The following is an 18,031-nucleotide window of genomic DNA, read 5'->3' as shown; positions in this document are numbered from 1 at the left end:
CATAATTGTTAAGTCTTTCCATGTGTCTGGAAGCTTATTTCTGCTCTTCTCATTTTACAAGGGTGCCTGTCTTCCTTCCAAACACAAACTAAAAAGAAAGAGGAAAAGGTGGCGGTGGTGGGGGGTGGTAAGGGCGTGGAGATAACATCCAGATTCTTTAAGTGCTTTTAATCCAGTTAAATTTCCCTTTGGACTCAAACAGTTCCCTGCTGACATTGACGGCAGACCGAATTCCAGGCTAGGAATTGAGTCAAGCAAGAGGAAAGGAAGCAGAGACAAGTAACAGAGTCGGCTCTATGCTATGAAAACCGCTATGCTGACTGGGGCTCCATGGTTTTAACCCATTCATTTTTTCCCCCTTTTCTAGAATTCTTACTTAATCTTTCCAGCCAGTTTACAGCAAGCAGGCCAACACACCTTTTAAACGCTCCAGGGATTTAAAACAAGTTTGTTCGGTCTCTTGGGCAGATACTTTCTTAAGAATGCGGGTGTAAGACAAAGTTCACATTTTCCTGCCACACGTTGTCAGTCACCAGGAAAAAGCTTCTGGGGGGGGGGTACAAAACCTGGTCCCCAGCCTTTGTCACATGGCAAAAATAAACACCCTTGGAGGAGTTAATGAGGCAGTCAGTAGCCACACCAGCGTTCTACCAGGGTTACCCGCAGAGCTTTTAAACAAGCACACACACACACACACACACACACACACACACACACACACACACAAAGGGAGGCGCTTGTGAAATGTCACAAGCTGGACATCTGCAGCCGGACCCCAAAGGTAAATGCAGTCCGTGGAAGCATTCCTCTGATGTCAGGCCACAAAACCGCTGTTTCCCCAAGTACGGTCTCCTTTCTAAGATTCCCCCCGCCCCAGTCCCAGAGCTGCACCCCAAGGGGGGAAAAGCCAAGAGGGGCGGAGATGGCGAAAAATGGAGCCAAGGGGAGGAAGGACGGGAAAGCGACTCACGGCTAGCTAGCGCCTCCGCGAAGCGAGCATGACTTCCCTCCCGCCGCCGAGCCTCCGGGCTGCCGCGCAGCCGACACGGCGGCCGCGCTTAAATAGCCGCCGGCCCGGGAGCCTCGGAGCCGCGCGGCCACTCCCGGCGAGATATGGTTCTAATCAGATGCTGGCAGCCGAGGACTCCCCAGGAATGCGCCGGGATGTTTTTGCTGCCTGGGCTTGGTAACTCCCCCTCAACGTGTCTGCTGAGTCTTCCAAACTTAACTGTTTATTAACTCGAGCCGCAGCCACGCAGAGCGCCCGGCTCCCCTCGCTCGCGAGCCCCGCCAGCGGGGGGCGATCGCAGGGGGCCCGGGCCCGGCGGGGGAGGGACGAACAAGGGAGGGCGCCGTCGGAGCCCCGGCCGCCGGGAGCTGGGGACGCGGGACAGGGGAGGGGGCAAATAAGGACAGGAAAGGGAAACTCCGCAGGAAAGGGGTGGGATCCACCCGACCTTCGTTGCACAAATTCCTGCACCGGGTTGCCACTTCAGCGATGTGGCACACGAAAATCCTCCTAACCCGTTGGGGCCCTCGGAACAAAGGGCTGCCTTTACTCCTGACTTTCCTGGCAAGAGGCAAGGCTCCCAGCTCCGATCTGCCGTTTCTCCGGTGGAACGTGTGATGGCTCCTTTACCGGCATTGCTGGTGCGGGTGCCCTTAACTTGGGAAATGTGTGTGTGTACATGGAAAACATACGGTATTTATGGACGAAATAAAATCCTGATAGATATAAAAACAATACTCTGAAATGGATGCAAACATACACGTCCACCTCTGTATAAGCTATCTAAATAAGCCGTGCCTCCGATACAAAGATGATGTCCTGACCCTCACCGTTTGTACTCCCGAGTGTAGACTCATAACGTGACTAAGTGCTCCCTACACCTCGAAGAAGAATACGCAACATGAGAAATAAAATATTCGAAAATATTGACACGCAGTGCTCAGCAGAAGGCACTCCATAGCTTCGCGAACCTCCACAAGCTGGGAAGTCATCTTCTCCCTATTTTAAAATCATGAACAATTGTACAATACCCCAGAAAATTCTGTCACTTTTTAAGAATTTGAAATTATTTTGTGAAAAGCATGTCTAGGTTCTCCCCCCCCCCAAGTTGGAGAGAGTGTGTACTAAATGTGAAAATGCCAAATTAGGACTTGGATAAGAAAGGGTTACTGCTTTTACTGAATAAGGGACACACAGCGCATTTACATTTTACCTCTGGGAACTGAGGGTTCAAATCGGGCTCATGGGACACCAAGGATGCATTTTGTGGTCCAAGCCTAGCCCAGCTGCAAAGCCGCTGTGTAATTTGGGGCAGCTCAGTGTGAGTGGCAGTCCCCACTCTCAAGTAGGTCAGACTTGGGACCGCCCGGGAGCTGGGCGCACAGAGCAGCATAACCCCATGACAGGGAGAGCGACACCTCTCCTGGCCTCTATGATTTCTGCCACCTGTCTCATCCCCTCACACCTGAGGGTGCAAGGGTGGGGAGGGTGGTGCTGACAGTTTTCAATGTTCCTCTGAGGTAATTTGCTATTATTAAAAAAAAAAATGACTTCCTGTGAATGATAAGAGGTATGTAGACTTTAAACTTAAGACAGTATTTATAACATTTATGCAGAGAACTCTAATTCTGGTACATTTTAGGACATACTGCTTTATTTCTAAGACCCAGGAGTCCAGAAGGGTGGTTACACTTCCAAAGGCTGAGTAGCTGGACAAATGACAGCTGATTTCAGGAAATAGAGGCATTGGCAATTGGGGGAAGAAGGGGGGTTCTCTTTTAACCTCTGTAGGTAATACTTTCTCAGCTCAGAAGTGACCACCCAAACCCATTTTTTTAAATCAAAAGACTGTTACTAGAAATGTTAACATACGTTTGCTCTACCACACGGAAGGGATATGTCTAAGGAGCCAGAGGAAGAAAATGATTTCATCTGCCATGGGCTGGAGTTTCAAGAGAAGACTTTGATGAAAACAGTCCATTTATGAGCAGTGGGCTCACACATACAGCTTAAAATAGACAACTCTGTCATCTTACACAGAAATCTGAAGAGTCAATAGTGGAGAACTCTGATTTGAAGAGTATTTTTATAACTCTAGGGTGCTGATATTGCTTCTGGCAGTAATTCAGTGTTCTGCTCACAGTAAGAAAAAAAAAAGAAGCATGAAAAGAAATTTAACTCTTTTTATCTCTGATGGAACAGTTTCCTGTCCCATAGAAATTGTTCTCTTCTCAGGAGGTCTAGAATGAATGTCCTTGCAGCTGGAGAATCACGCCCAAGCCCACCCCGACGTTAACCCTGCCTAAATGGTCTTTTCTTATCACTATTGAAATTAATGTTTAGCGCATTAAGGTGAGGAAAATTCAATGCAATGTTTGAAAAACTATGGTCCTTGCATGACTTTCCCTTGCATAAGACCTGCCTATGAGGGAGAAGGAAAAAAAACAAAAACCTGACGACTGTGTTCCCAGCCTAGGAAAAGGGTAGTTAATCCCGTGATGGCTTGCTGAAGAATGCATGGTTTATTATTAAAGTAATCTCTTAAGATTTTCCTGGAATGTGCTTCCACAGCAGCTCTGCCTGGGCGAGCTATCCTATGCATGTGTCTTTTCTTCCATAATTAAGCTGGTTTTCCCCCCTTTAGCTCACAGACCTAAAGCTTTCTCTCTCCCTTCTCCAGCCCTTCTTCTGCCCCCTCCCTAGGGCTCTTGTCTCCCTTAAACATCCCATTCTGAATCCTGCCATTTCCCATGAACTGTAAATGGCACTCCAGATGGATGTGGTCCTAGGTGAACTATCTGTGTACCTTGATGCCTTGCTGGACACTTCCAGATGTTCCAATCAAACAAGGACTGGTGACAGTTTGTGGACCTAGCAAAGTCACAGCTTTTCTTCTTCCTCTTCAGCGTCACAAAAATAAATGAAGAAGATAGCTATTGTTCCCAGAAAATGTTCTTTGACCTTGACTTATCCTGCATATTTACAGACATAGAAAAACTGATCCTATCAGATTTGGCTGTTGGCAAGGCATGACAAATATTGGAGGTTTTCCTATTTATTGATCGATCGATCGATCTGAAATATTTGGATGGAAGTCTTATTGAAGACTGCCTGTTTTTCTTTCGTTTTGTTGGTTGCACCTGCACAGCACCTCAGAACTCAATGCTTACTCTTTGCTGTGATGTGTAGTATGAGTAAAACTCAAATGGTGCTTCAAAAGTTGGGATATTCAAAGTGAAGGACATTTAAAAATTCAATATGAGGGGCGCCTGGGTGGCGGAGTCGTTAAGGCGTCTGCCTTCGGCTCAGGGCGTGATCCCGGTGTTATGGGATCGAGCCCCACATCGGGCTCCTCCGCTATGAGCCTGCTTCTTCCTCTCCCACTCCCCCTGCTGTGTTCCCTCTCTCGCTGGCTGTCTCTGTCAAACAAATAAATAAAAATTAAAAAAAAAATTCAATATGATAAACTTATCTAAGTAATTGCATTTTGCTACCAATATAAACTTTTATAATGAGAAGTTGTAAAGGGGAAAAAGAATACTCATATGAACTACTGGTTAAAACATCTTATTTGGAAAGCAATTTGAGAACAGTGGTTAAAAATAAAAATACATATAAATCTATAAAATACCAATATTAATTATTATTGTAGCCAACACTTACAGAGCTCTCTATCCTATGAATAAGAATCTATCCCTAGAAATAGAGCAGAGATGTTAATCACTGCATTGTCCATAGAGTAGGAACCTGGGAACAAATTTTGTCTGTCAGTAGGAGAATGATTGAATAAGTTATGATTCATCTGCACTGCGAAATCATATGCAATCATTTAAAAGAATACCTTAGAGTTAAGCCTTGTAATATGGAAGGGTTTCTATTACCTAATAGAGGTGTTGAGTGAGACAAACACGACACAGAAAAAAATGTAAAATATGGTTTTGGTAATATGAAAAGCAACACCTAACCATTTAAGTTTGACTGTGTGTGTGTGTGTGAGTTTGTGTGCCTAATTATAAGGGAGACTAGAGTGGATTGCATTATAGACTACTGAGGACCTCATAGAGATGAGAATAGACAGGGGAAGGAAGGGTGTCAGAGCTGTACAAAGAGGGAAAAGAAATGAAAATAACCTTTATGCAGATATATAGAGATCACATTTGTGTATCTAAATGAAATGGTACACGTGCAGGGTTGCATAATTTTTAAAAAATACACCAATTCACTTTAAGATAAGGGAAGAGAAGAGTTATAAAAGAAATCCATAAAACAGCTCTCACTCAGGTGTTTTCCTCAAGATGGTTCAAAAGTAAGTATTCGTCAGTGTTCTCATGATTCAATTCGGCCTCTAGAAAAATAGTTCTCAAACATTCATGTTCACAGCAGACATTCTGGGAACTTGCTACAAGGGTGAATTCCTGGCCCCAGCTCAAACCAGGACTGGAAAGGTGTGTGGGTGGGTCAGTGGGTGAGGGGGCGTGTGAAGTGCCTGGGAATCTGAGGGCTTAACCAGCATTTCTGGGTGATTCAGATGCTCTAGTCCTGGGGACCACACTTCGGGAAACACGGAGTTCTCCTGCAGGCACGAGCATACTCATTCTGTTCTTCTCTGAGTGAGGAGAGCTCAGTGGAGAGGGAGAAGAGCAAGGATGATAGGAGGCAGGTGCCACTGGTCTTTAGACTCCTCTCTCTCCCCTTGGCTCTCAGCAGCTTCAGACAGTGTCTGGCTTTGGTGGTGACTCTCTCCCTACCCTTTCCCCTGTCATGACTTGTTTTCAGAGAGAGATCTGATATCAGCCATTTGCACTGACCTATACCCAGATGTTTGCATTTCCAATCCTGTGTCTTACTGTGGCATGAAAGGCACAGCTCACTTTTTAAAGAGATCTCAGTTATCAGGAAGAATAGGGATAGATTTTTTTTTTCCAATTTTTGATCAGTTGGAGGCAATTGTCAAGTCCACCATGCACCCAGTTTAAGGTTACCCAGAAAGAGAGAAAAATTATGTGACTTCCAACTCCTGGGATGACCCCCTACTATCCCTGAAGTCATACTAGATCTTGGCTTCAAAGGGAGCATTGGAAAACTGAAATCGGATATTATGTACATGCTTACCTTTATGGTATAACAAAGGAAAGTGGGATTTAGGATCAGATCTGGGTGAAAGTCCTGGCTCCATCTCTTACTAACTGTAGGATTTAGGGCAAGTGGCCTAACTTCTCAAGGGCTCAGTTTCCTTATCTATTAAATAGGTGTTCCCTGTCTTCCACTCTTGTTTTGGTTTTTGGTAGAAAACAAAGGAAATCATATTCAATGAGAAGTGTTTGAAGAATTTGAGACTATATGAACACTGTGAATCATGTTAAAATTATGGGAAAAATACATTACTAGAAAGGTGTTCTTGTCCTAAATTATTTTTACCACCACTAGAAGAGATACTGTCTAGTGAATCATGTGTTAGATAAAATTATGTTCCTCTGGCTGTGGTGAACTTTCTTAAGGCTGACTTCTCAGGTAGAACAGTCCTGGACCCTGATTTTCTAACAGATGAGTGAGGATCACTTTAATGGATCAATTTCATCCTTTCAAAGAGAGCTGAGTAAATTTCTGCTGAAATGGGGACATTAAAAGGCGGGGGAGACAGAAAATGAGAAGAGCGGGCCTGAAGCCTCACCTCGTGTACTTTGGAGTTCAAAGTTGCTACGACTGAGAAGGTGCCTCACTGTCCACAGACACTGAATTCAATCCAAAAATATTTCTACTCTGCTCCAGCTATGGCCATGTGCTGTGCTGAGACTGGCCAAACAGCTTCAGTTCCGAACCAGAACGGCCATCTGCGAATCAGGAAGGAACACTATTTTCCGTAGTCACTTAACCCTCGGGCTCAAAATCACTTCTTAATTAGAGAAGGGGGAGAATCCGTGTCTGGACTCCAGGGTAATTCCACTACCCAGTTATTTGGAAGCTTATATATGTGAGTGGGCCCATGCTTCTGTGCATTTGCAGAGGCCCTGCACCATAGATTTCACTGGATTATTAAAGGACCCCATGCCATAAAATAAGGTTACATTCCATTGTGCTGTGGGTGCATAGCCACATTCTGCCCATCATTTTTATCTGAGGATTTTATCTGAGTCTTTTGTACCAATCTGATATTTGTCCTCACAACATTATTGTCAAACAGGTTAGGGCAAGTATTACTTTCTTTAAAGGTTAAGAAATGTAAGTGCAGAAACTTCGGTTTGCTTCTGTTTCTAGAGCTAGGGACAGAGCTTGAACTTACTCCGCTCTCCTGAATGATCTGGAATGTATGGCTCATGCAGTCAGGGCCTGAGCAGTAGTATGGGGGTTACTGGCAACCCTTAGGGTTCACTGTATGCTGTCTGGATCTGTCCACACCTGGGAAACAGTATCCATCGTGGAGTTGTATCCATCTCCTTCAACTGCAGGAGACAGCGGCAAATAGAAGAGCATTGAGAGCAAGGCCCACTGGACAGTGAGGGAATTTCCTGGGGTCTGAGAACCCCCAGGGGCTCTGCCAGGGTGGCCTGCCTGAATTGGGCACGTGAGTGAAGGCAAGAGACTCCTCGAGCATATGAGGTGGGTTAGGGAGGGAGATCTATGAATAGAGCTCTTCCCAAATATCCAAAGACTTGTCCTGTGGGAAGTGGAGTAGAATCCTCTTTTTGGCTACAGATGTAGAAGGGGATCCTGTACTGGGTTGGACATTGTCTCTCCTCCCCAAGATTCCTGTCCACATGGAACCTCAGGCTAGGCCTTATTTGGAAATAAGGTCTATGCACATGTAATTAGTTAAGATGAGGAAATACTGGATTTAATGAGACCTTACCTCCTTCAATGAAATCTTTTTATTTGCCTTGTGATGCTTTTTGGTCAGAAGACCTTGACTTTTTATTATATCTTATTTTGCATTTGGCATGATTCTGGAATCAGTGTGTCTCCCAGTGTGAATCTGAGCTCCATAGCTTACCAGCAGTGTAATGTGAGGAAAACTACTGGACTTCTCTTCTATAAAGTGAGGGAAATAATAGAATTTCCTTCGTAGTGCCATTCTGAGGACTGAATAAGTTGATCTGTCTAAAGGACTTCAAGTAGCAGTTAACACACAGTAGAGCGCTAATGATAATGTGAACTTGTCTGAAGATCTTAAAAGCATAATTTTTAAAATATTAAGTAAATTTGAAAATAAGCTTACCCTAAACCTTAGAGATTTCACTTCTAAGTCAGCTTAGAGGAACTCCCATGCATTTGCCAAGAAATGTCTCAGAATGCTTACAATAGCAAAAAGTAGAAACAACTTAAGTGTCCTTCAATAGGAGAACAGACAAATAAATTGTGGCGCATGTATTCACTGGGAATACTCTAACAATAACAGGAATGACATGAATGTATGACCCAGAACGGCTTATATCAACACAGATGAATTCAGGAGGAAGAACAAATACAGATGAATACAGCAAGCATGATGCCATTCATATATGGCTTAAAATATGAGAAATAAAATTACTCAATACTTAGAGACACAACTATTCATATAAATGAGTATAAAGATGTGCAAGCATGATAAATCACAGGGGAACCTGGGTGGCTCCGTCAATTGACGTCTGACTCTTGATTTCTGTTCAGGGCATGGTGTCAGGGTCCTGGGGTGGAGCTCGGCATCAGGCTCCGTGCTTAGCGGGGAGTCTGCTTGAGGTTCAGTCTCTCTCTCTCTCCCTTTGCCCCTCCCCCGGTTCTCTCACTCTCTCCCAAATAAACAAATAAATCTTTAGGGAAAAAAAGAATGATAAATCACGAATTCAAGATAGTGGTTTCCTCTGAGAGAAGGAAGGATACATAAAAGGGAGGTCCAATCACACTGGTAATTTTCTTTTCCTAAGGCTCGGGTGAATATTGTTTTCTTTTATATCTTTTTATACAGTACAGTTGCTCTTCTAAGTACTTTATAAATATTCATTTATTTAACCCTCACAACAGTGTTGTGAGTTAAAACCTATTATTACCTCCATTTTACAGATGAAGAAACTATGGGAACCGATCAAAGGCACAGAATTAGTAAATGGCAGAGCAAGGCTTCAAACCCAGGTAGTCTGGTTCCAGGGTTTGTGATTTACCCTTGTGCAATGCTGACTCTGATTAGAATTTTATAAAGAATCGAAAAGTCTACAAGTGACATTAACTCTCCAGCACAGCTTTGGAATGCCCGCTGATCACGTTCTGCCTGCTTGTTCCTATGACTGCCCTGCCCCCGGGGCCCCTTGGCCTTCTCTGTCCCACTTTGGCTTTGTACCTCAGCTCCTAATGTTCTGCTGCCCTCCTGGGATCAATGGACTGATTTGGACTCATTTTTCTGGCTTTGATCATGACCTCAGCACCCTTTCCAGGACGTCTGTCCCTGGTGTCTAGACTTTGACCATAAGGAGAAAGTTCTGTCCTGACCCTGGATCTGGCCTTGAGAGAGAGAAAATGGGAAGTCACGCTACAGCTGAGCATAGCAGTGAAGAGCTGCTGAAAAGCACTGTCTCTCTGAGGAAGGCTTTAAGAGAGATTGGGTAGGGATCCGTGGGTGGCACAGTCAGTTAAAGTATCCGACTCTTGGTTTCCACTCAGGTCATGATCTCAGGGTCTTGAAATCAAGTCCCGTGTCAGGCGAGGAGTCCACGAAAGTTTCTCTCTGCCTCTCCCTCTGTCCCTACCTTCTCTCTCTGTCAAGTAAGTACATACATACATACACACATAAATCTTAAAAGAGAGAGAGAGAGAGAGAGATTGGGTAGCAGTAGAGGTGGTAGCAGATGTGTGTGTGTCTATGTGTTTGTGTGTGGGGGTGTGCATGTCCGTGTGTTGGTTCAATAGATAAGCCGCTGTTTTTTAGGAGAAATACTGATGAAAGATACAAGTTGTGGGGGTGATCCAAAATAACCAATAACCCTTGAAACAATTTCTACCTGGCTTTCAGATATCATCCCTCCCTCTAAATGGAGCTACCCTGATTTTTTTCCCCCATGATAGGCAAAGCATACTTATTCTAGTTAATATTGAGACTGATTCTTCTCCTCAATCTATCTTTGGTAAAAGAACTTTCCTTCAGGCCAGCCCAGGGAAAGAAACCTCATCACCAGCTTCTGTTGGGAGAAAAGCCAATACTCCTGAAACCCATCAGCAGGCCTCTCCCGCTGTCGGATCGCTGTCGCTTCAGTCTTCTGTGGAAGAACTGAGCTCACCAAAAGTGTGTTTGCTGAAGAAACACCACCTGGAAGGCTAGGCTGGGCGTGGGTTTGGATGGATGAAAACCGGTCCAGAATGGTGCAGTTGTTGCTGAAAATGCTTAAGTCCTAAAGTCCTGTTGCCGAGGCCAACCAGGAAATGTGTAATCATAAACTTTAAATGTGTTTATCTGGCCAGTGGACACATTCTGTTATTTTGGTTTATATTGAGGCAGTTTTTAAACTAATGTTAGACATTAACTACACTCAGTAATTTCATAACACTGTCTCCCTCTTCTCCCCCTCCCCCCAACTCTGTCACACACACACACACACACACACACACACACACACCCCTTTATATTTTGTTGTGATTGAATTTGAGTTATAGGCAATGGTTTGTTGGTAAACCAGGTCTCCGAATAAAAAAGTTCCAATTTACTGTGCTTGCTGATTTCCATGGAGTAACTACCCCCAGCATGGCTTATTTCAAGGCGTCATGTGACGTCATTGAATGTGGAGATGGAAAGAGATTTGCACATTCAGCCCCAGCACACCCCTGTTATAAGGTATAGACTAGCCATGTTCTCCCCTAATATGTTGACTATGGAAGGGTCTCTTTTCACAATAGTCCTGATTAATAATAATCAGTCAAATTGGTTAATCAACTACCTACAAATGAGGAACGTCAAGTGAAGTCTCTCTGGAACATGGTGTGTAAAGACCACAGTGGTCCTTAAATAGAATAATGACTTTGTTTTCCTGCTTCACACTGTAGTACAATGAGAATCACAAGGGATTGGGATTCAGCACATAAATTAGAATCCTGGTTCTGTCATTAACTATTCATATGATTGGACAAATTGCTTAACTTCTCTAAACTTTACATTTCGTACCTGTGAAATGGAAAACAATGCATGTAGTGCAGGCTTATTTCAAGGATTAAATGATATAGGAATGGATGTAAAATAACAAATTCTTGATTCATAGCAGGCCCTATGGTAGCTATCATTGTTAACTGCAGGAGAAAGGAAATGTTCAATTCCCATTTTAAGATTTTCTCATAAAACCAATTCTTAAACTTTGGGTGCTTGCCTTCATTCTCTGGGAATGAATATGAACAGGTGACTAAACTCTTAATAATAAAAGAGGTAAGTATTAATGGGGGAAAAATCTGGAACATTTTTATGTGTAATTCTTATTATCTGATAGCTTCTAACTACTTCCTCTGCTACTGCTGTGGTCCAAACCATCATCCAATTTCTCCCATGGATTATTGAAATAATCTGTAAAAGATTATGCCCTTATCCCTCTCACAGTCTAGTCAATACAGCAGCTAGCGGCTCTTGTGAAAAAATATCCAGTAATACCACACTTTTGTTTAGAACCCTTTGGTAATTCTATCTCCATCAGAGTCAAAGCCATTGTCCTTAGAAATGGCTTCCCAGGCTGTATTGTTCTGTCCTCCACCCCATTACCTTTGTCACTGCTGCTGTCACTGATCTTCCCCTCCCTCATTTCACACACCAGGTCCATTCACATCTCAGACTTTCTCTCTTGGCTACTCTTTGCCTGGACTGTCTTTCTCCAGATTCGTGGCTGGTTAGCTCTCTAACCACTTTAGTTGCTCGAATGTCACCTTCTGACGGAGAGTGTTTTTGACCATTGTATCAGGTTGGATAGGGTCTTCCAGAAATTCATGTCCACCTGGAACTTGTGAATGTGACTGTATTTGGAAATAGGGTTTTTGCAGATGTAATCAAGTTAAGATGAAGTCCTATTGGGTTAGGATGGGCCCTAAATCCGACAACTGGTGTCCTTATAAGAAAAGGGAAATTGGACACAGACACACAGGGAAGAAGATGACGTAAGGATGGAGGCAGAGGTCGGAATCCTGCAGCTGCAAACCAAGGTACACCGAGGACTGCGGCTGTTAACAGAAGCGAGGAGAGAGCGTGGAATGGATTCTTCCCTGGAGCCTTTGGAAGAAGCAGGGTCCTGATACCTCCTTGATTTCAAACTTCTAACCTCCAGACTGTGAGAGAATACATTTCTATTGTTTTAAACCACCTAGGTTTTGTTTGTTTTTTGGGTATTTTTTGAGAGAGAGGAAGAGTGAGGGAGCGCTCATGCATGCAAGTGGGAGAGGAGGGGCAGAGGGAGAGGGAGAGAGAGAATCTGTAGTAGGCTCCACACCCAGCACGGAGCCCCACACAGGGCTCAATCTCATGACTCTGAGATCATGACCAGAGCTGAAATCAAGAGTCGGACGCTTAGCCTACTGAGCCACCCTGGCACCCTAAACCACCTAGGTGTTGAGAGTTTGTTACAGCGGCCCTAGAAACTAACGAAACCAATCAATTTTAAGTTGCTGCCCTACTACCTTATCCTAGGTATTCCCTCTTCTTATTCCCTCTTCTCAGATTTATACTTTCCCAGTAGCACCTACCCTAATGGAGCCTGATGATTTCTAACTTCCCTTAAGCAATATGTTTCACTGATAGTAACTATCAACAAATCATTGTAATCACCAAGCATGATTTAGCTTTCCCTTCTCACCTTCTTTTCCAAACTGGAAATGTTTCTCCTTACCTGGGGGACATCCTTTCTTTAGTGAGGGGAATGCCCACTAAACTGGTCTGACTTCTACTGTTCCTCTTGTTCCAGGTTCAAGAAAATAGCTACACGCAATTAGTTCCTGCACTGATACAGATCCATCAACACAAGTAAAACCAAAAAGAGAGGATATACAGTGTTTACTTTGAAGATCTGATTTTTAATAGGTCCAGAATATGAGCCTGTTATATTCTATACGTGGCATATAAACAGGCCAAATAGATTCCCACCATTTGGTACTTTTCAAGGATCACTTCTGTGAGATGTTGTAGAAAGCACACAGCTAATGGTGACGTGTATTTGAAGTAGACTGAATCTAATCAAGCCTCTAGATATATCTACCAGTTTAGGGGACATATAGATAAAAGATCAAATTAAATGACACCACCAGGCATGTCAACCAAATCCATAATGTGGCACATTATACTGGATAAATGGCCTGCTTTCTCCAACAAGTCAATGGTGTTCACGAAATAAGAGTGGCGTGGAGTGGGAACAATGCTATAGATTTATAGAGACTTTAATAGGCAAACTATGCAATTTTATGAGTCTTGTTTGGATTATGAGACTAACAAATAATGCATTAAAAGAGATTTTTGAGGCAGAGAAATTGGGATTTTAGAAGGTATTAAAGCATTACTGTTAATTTTGTCAAGTGTGTAAATGCATTATCCTTATATATTAGAGATGATATCTTGGATTTTCTTTAAAATAACCTACTCCATACCTCAAATTGAGGGGGGGGAATAGACAAAACAAGATTTTTTTTTGTGTTTTAGAAAGAGAGAGAGAGAGAGCAATGCAAGTGGGGGACTGGCAGGGGCAGAGGGAGTGGGAGAGAGAGAATCATAAGTATGCTCTACGCCCAGCATGGAGCCCGACATGGGGATCAATCTCATGACTCTGAGATCATGACCTGAGCCGAAATCAAGAGTCAGATGCTTAACCAACTGAGCTGCCCAGGGGCCCCAAAACATGATTGTTGAAGCAGACTGATGGGTCTATAGGGGTTCAATATACAATTCTCTCTATTTTTGTTTATATTTGAAAATTTCTGCAATACAAAAAAATTAAAGACCACTGTTATCATTGGGTATTTCATGGAGTTCATTTGTTCATCATTCCTTCACTCGTTCATTCATCCAACATTTTCCATAAGCTAGATACTGCTGGTTCACCAGTTGGGTGCTGCAGATAAACAAGCCATGGCTTCACTCCCTAGGATTCCATCCTTTAGCTCAGAGGGCTTCCCACTTGGAGCTATTTTATAGGAAAACCAATATACTTTCAGCATTTAGAAGCCCAGAATTCAAATTCTGGATACCATGGTAGCCCTTGACTGAGAAAATGGCTTTGCTTCCCTAGTTCCCTTCTGGAGCAGACACACACGGTGTGCATGCTGGAGGAGTGCCTTCGGTATCAAGGGTCAATTCAGTCTTATTAGCCACACCCTACTCAACATTACACCTTATCAGAAGGCCCAGGCCTGGCCCCCTCTTTGATACTCCTCCAAGTGCTTTTTTTCTGGGTTACTGATTTCAGGCTAGAGTCAGATGATTTGCAAAATGACCTACCTTTCCTGTCTGCTTCACACCACGGGGGCGAAGACAACAAATAGGTACAAAGTCTGGCTTCTGAGCCCTAGAAGGAGGCCTGTATTGCTGTCATGTGCTTGCCTGCTGAGATGTTCCAGAGCTTGTTTTTTCTTTTTCCTGGTTTGATAAAGTTAGGGAATTAATCTACAAAGATTTATGTAGATTTTCTTTTGGAGGTGTCTTTGGTAGTCAGAATATAGCTGCAAAAGGCAATTCTACATTGCGAAGGTGCTACTGATCTCTTCCGGGGGGCATCACTTCTCTTTCTTATCCTTCTGTTGCTGAAGCATGAGTGCCACCTCTAACCAGAGAGCAGAAAAGGAATGGGATAGGACTTTGACCTTCGTGAGGATGATGTTGATTATGCATTTTTGAATGCAACTTTAAAAAAACTTCTAAAAATATTTTCATGTGATCCTCATATCCTTGTTGCAAATTAGAGCAGTACAATTGTCCCCACTTTAAAGGTGATAACAATGGGGCTCAGAGAATCAGGGAACTCCTTCAATCAGGGTCCTTTTTCTACTCCAATAGAGGGTACAATGGGCTGGGGTATAGTTGACCTTGTTTTAAATTGAGTTTTAAATTATCCCTAGTGTCTCTCTTAGCACAGATGCTATGAATTTACCTAGTTTTTATTTTATTTTGCTAGATGCATGCACTCTTTTTTAAAGGTTTTATTTACTTATTTGAGAGAGAGGGAGAGCAGGAGCAAGGGGGTGGGGGCAGAGGGAGATGGAGAAGCAGACTCCCTGCTGAGCTCAGAGCCGGAACTCTGGGCTGGATCCCAGGACCCTGAGATCATGACCTGAGCCAAAGGCAGACACTCAACTGACTGAACCACCCAGGCGCCCCCAGATGCATACACTTTTTAATCTCCAAGTACCTTTGGGCACTCTAATGTAAAATCTTAATGCCTTTTATTTCTCTTTGCCTAAAATATTTTAGTTGAGTCAGAAAATTATTTTGGTACTATCGTATGTGTAATAAATGGCACTGTATATATAATATGTAGGACAACTCAGGGCTTTCTCCAAACAGGTTGTTCACCAAACCAGTTGATCTTCTGCAGCATAAAGGTAGGGTTCTTCTGCCTTAAGTCTGCCATCAAAATAGGACAACTGTCCTTTGTTATTTGGATTAGTGTAAGTCTCAGAGTAGTGGTGAGCCAGCACACCTGTCCCCTGTGAAGGATTGCCCAGAGGACAGGCGAGGGAAACATTAACATCTCCTCCTCGTGGCCATCTGGTTCTTCTTAGCTGAGGAACGCTCACGGGTTAGGGCAGTCCTGAGGAAAGCTCATAGGGAGAGGTAGAGCCTTCGATCCAAGCAAGGGAAACGATGTGAGGGAATAGAGGGAGGACAGAGGTAGAGTTGGCAACAAAGCGCTACTCATAAAGAAGTAAAACCTGAGATGAATCAGGTGAAAAATTTATTCTTTGGATTGGGAAATATTCGAGGCTGAAATAATCTTGTTGAAGAATTATTCATTATTCAAAACTATTCATTATTATTGCATAGTCCCTACACTGAATTGCCACTAAGTCTGGACACAACGTAAAGATTTTTTTTTTAAACCATAAAAGTATTATGTTGATTAAAAAATTAAGTGAAGGTATTTATCTGAATGGATCTTCTTAAAATATAATAGAAGAGAGTCATTTTAAAGAATACAAATGTTAATGAGGACACAAACATCATAAGATAATTTATTTAAAGTAAGGAAGGCTCAAGTTTGGTATTCCTCAGTAGAAAAGGTCCTTTTTCTACTCCAATGGGGTACGATGGGCTGGGGTATAGTTGACCTTGTAGCTAATATCGGCACAGCCACTACTTTGTGTCCTGTGGCAAATAACTACTCTCTGTGTGCAGCATTCTTCAATTTGAAAGGTACCTTTCCAGTGTATTATGATAATAGAGAGAAAATCGATCATGACAGAAATGTTATATAAGATACTATCAATACGCATTTTTGATACAAAAAAAATTAAACATACACATTTTGGTTTCAGCTGATTTATGTAAATCATAACATATTTTAAATTGCAAATAATTTGACAATGCTCTGAGTCAGAGATCATCTTACTTTTTCGGGGGAGCACCTAAAAAAAGCACCTAGGCACCTGCTTAGTTAGTAAGACTCATGGTTATTAACCCTTCTCTAAATTACAAATAAAGCCCAGGCAGAGAAAGATGTTGTTATTTGCACTGAGTGTATAATATATCTACAGACTCTGAATAAATACACATCCAAAAGCAATTGTGAAATTAAAAGTGGATTATAACCTATTTAATAATAATATTAGATGCTTCATATTTGTCTCCTAGCAACCAAATAATGTGGATAGGTAAAGAAATTTTTTGAATATGCCTCCAATCATTATTATAATAACATATACAAATCGAGTATTTAAAAAATATATCCAGATATATAATCTTTTAGTTATCACATAAATATTATGCAGATCCAAGTACTGAATTATATGGCAATGAAGCCAATATTCCAATTAAACCTTCTAAGAAGTAATTAAATGGAATAGATTTTTTTCTCTCATTAAGTCTACAAGTGATATTGAATACTGAATAGATTTCTTAAGTCTTCTGATAGCTGTAGAATTTCTCACAAAAAATTCATTCTGGCATGGGTCCTGATTTCTCTTTCATACTCCCCTTCTCCAGTTGAATTTGCTAATAACAAAATACAGAGTTTCTCCTAAAATTGTTAGATTTTATCATACAACACTAAACACAACTGATTTAATAGAATAAAAAACATTCTGCTTCTTGGGGATACTTTTTGGAATTTGCTACATACCAATCAGTGTGTCCTGAATTTTTTATCTAAAATACCAGGATTTACTTTCTCTTCAGCTTAATTTTATTGGAAGGCAGGGTGGGCAAAGAACATCCCTTTAAAAGTTCCTATACCACTCCAACTTGCTATTGAAGCTTGTAAACATTAATGAAAGTTTGGAAGGTGACACTCTGCGAAAATATTTCAGTCATTCTGAATAAGACTTGAAAAAACATTTCCACAACATTGAACTCTGGGTAAAAGCTGGAGGCCTGGGCACCCAAACAATGCTGCTTCTATCAGAAAGCAAGCCAAACATGAAATGGAAATCATATTTACTTTCATTTCCTGCCCTTGACACTTGAAAGAAAGAAAGAAAGAAAGAAAGAAAGAAAGAAAGAAAGAAGAAAGAAAGAAAGAAAGAAAGAAAGAAAGAAAGAAAAGAGGGAAGGAAGGGGGAAGGAAGGGAGGAGGAAGGGAGGAAGGAAGGAGGGAGGAAGGAAGGAGGGAAGGAGGGAAGGAGGGAGGGAGGGCGGGCAGGAAGGAAAGCTATGGGCACACTTTAGGAACGCTGCCTGCATTTGTGTATGTGTTGATGATTGTGAGGGTATGGGTATGTCAGATTTCAGCTAGAGAGGATTTTCTACATCTCTACAATTTCTACACCAGCTTGAAACCAAATAATATTTAATCACTTCCATAAAAATGCCAAAATAAGAAAAACATGCATGAAAAAGACAACAATCTGAAGAAGGCAGCTATATATGTTAGAGCTGACCACAAACGTCATTCA

This window comes from Ursus maritimus, unplaced genomic scaffold (genome assembly GCF_017311325.1).
Source record: "Ursus maritimus isolate PB19 unplaced genomic scaffold, ASM1731132v1 scaffold_15, whole genome shotgun sequence".
NCBI classification, from domain to species: domain Eukaryota; kingdom Metazoa; phylum Chordata; class Mammalia; order Carnivora; family Ursidae; genus Ursus; species Ursus maritimus.
The sequence above is the reverse complement of the archived record's forward strand: the minus strand, read 5'-3'. Positions refer to the sequence as shown.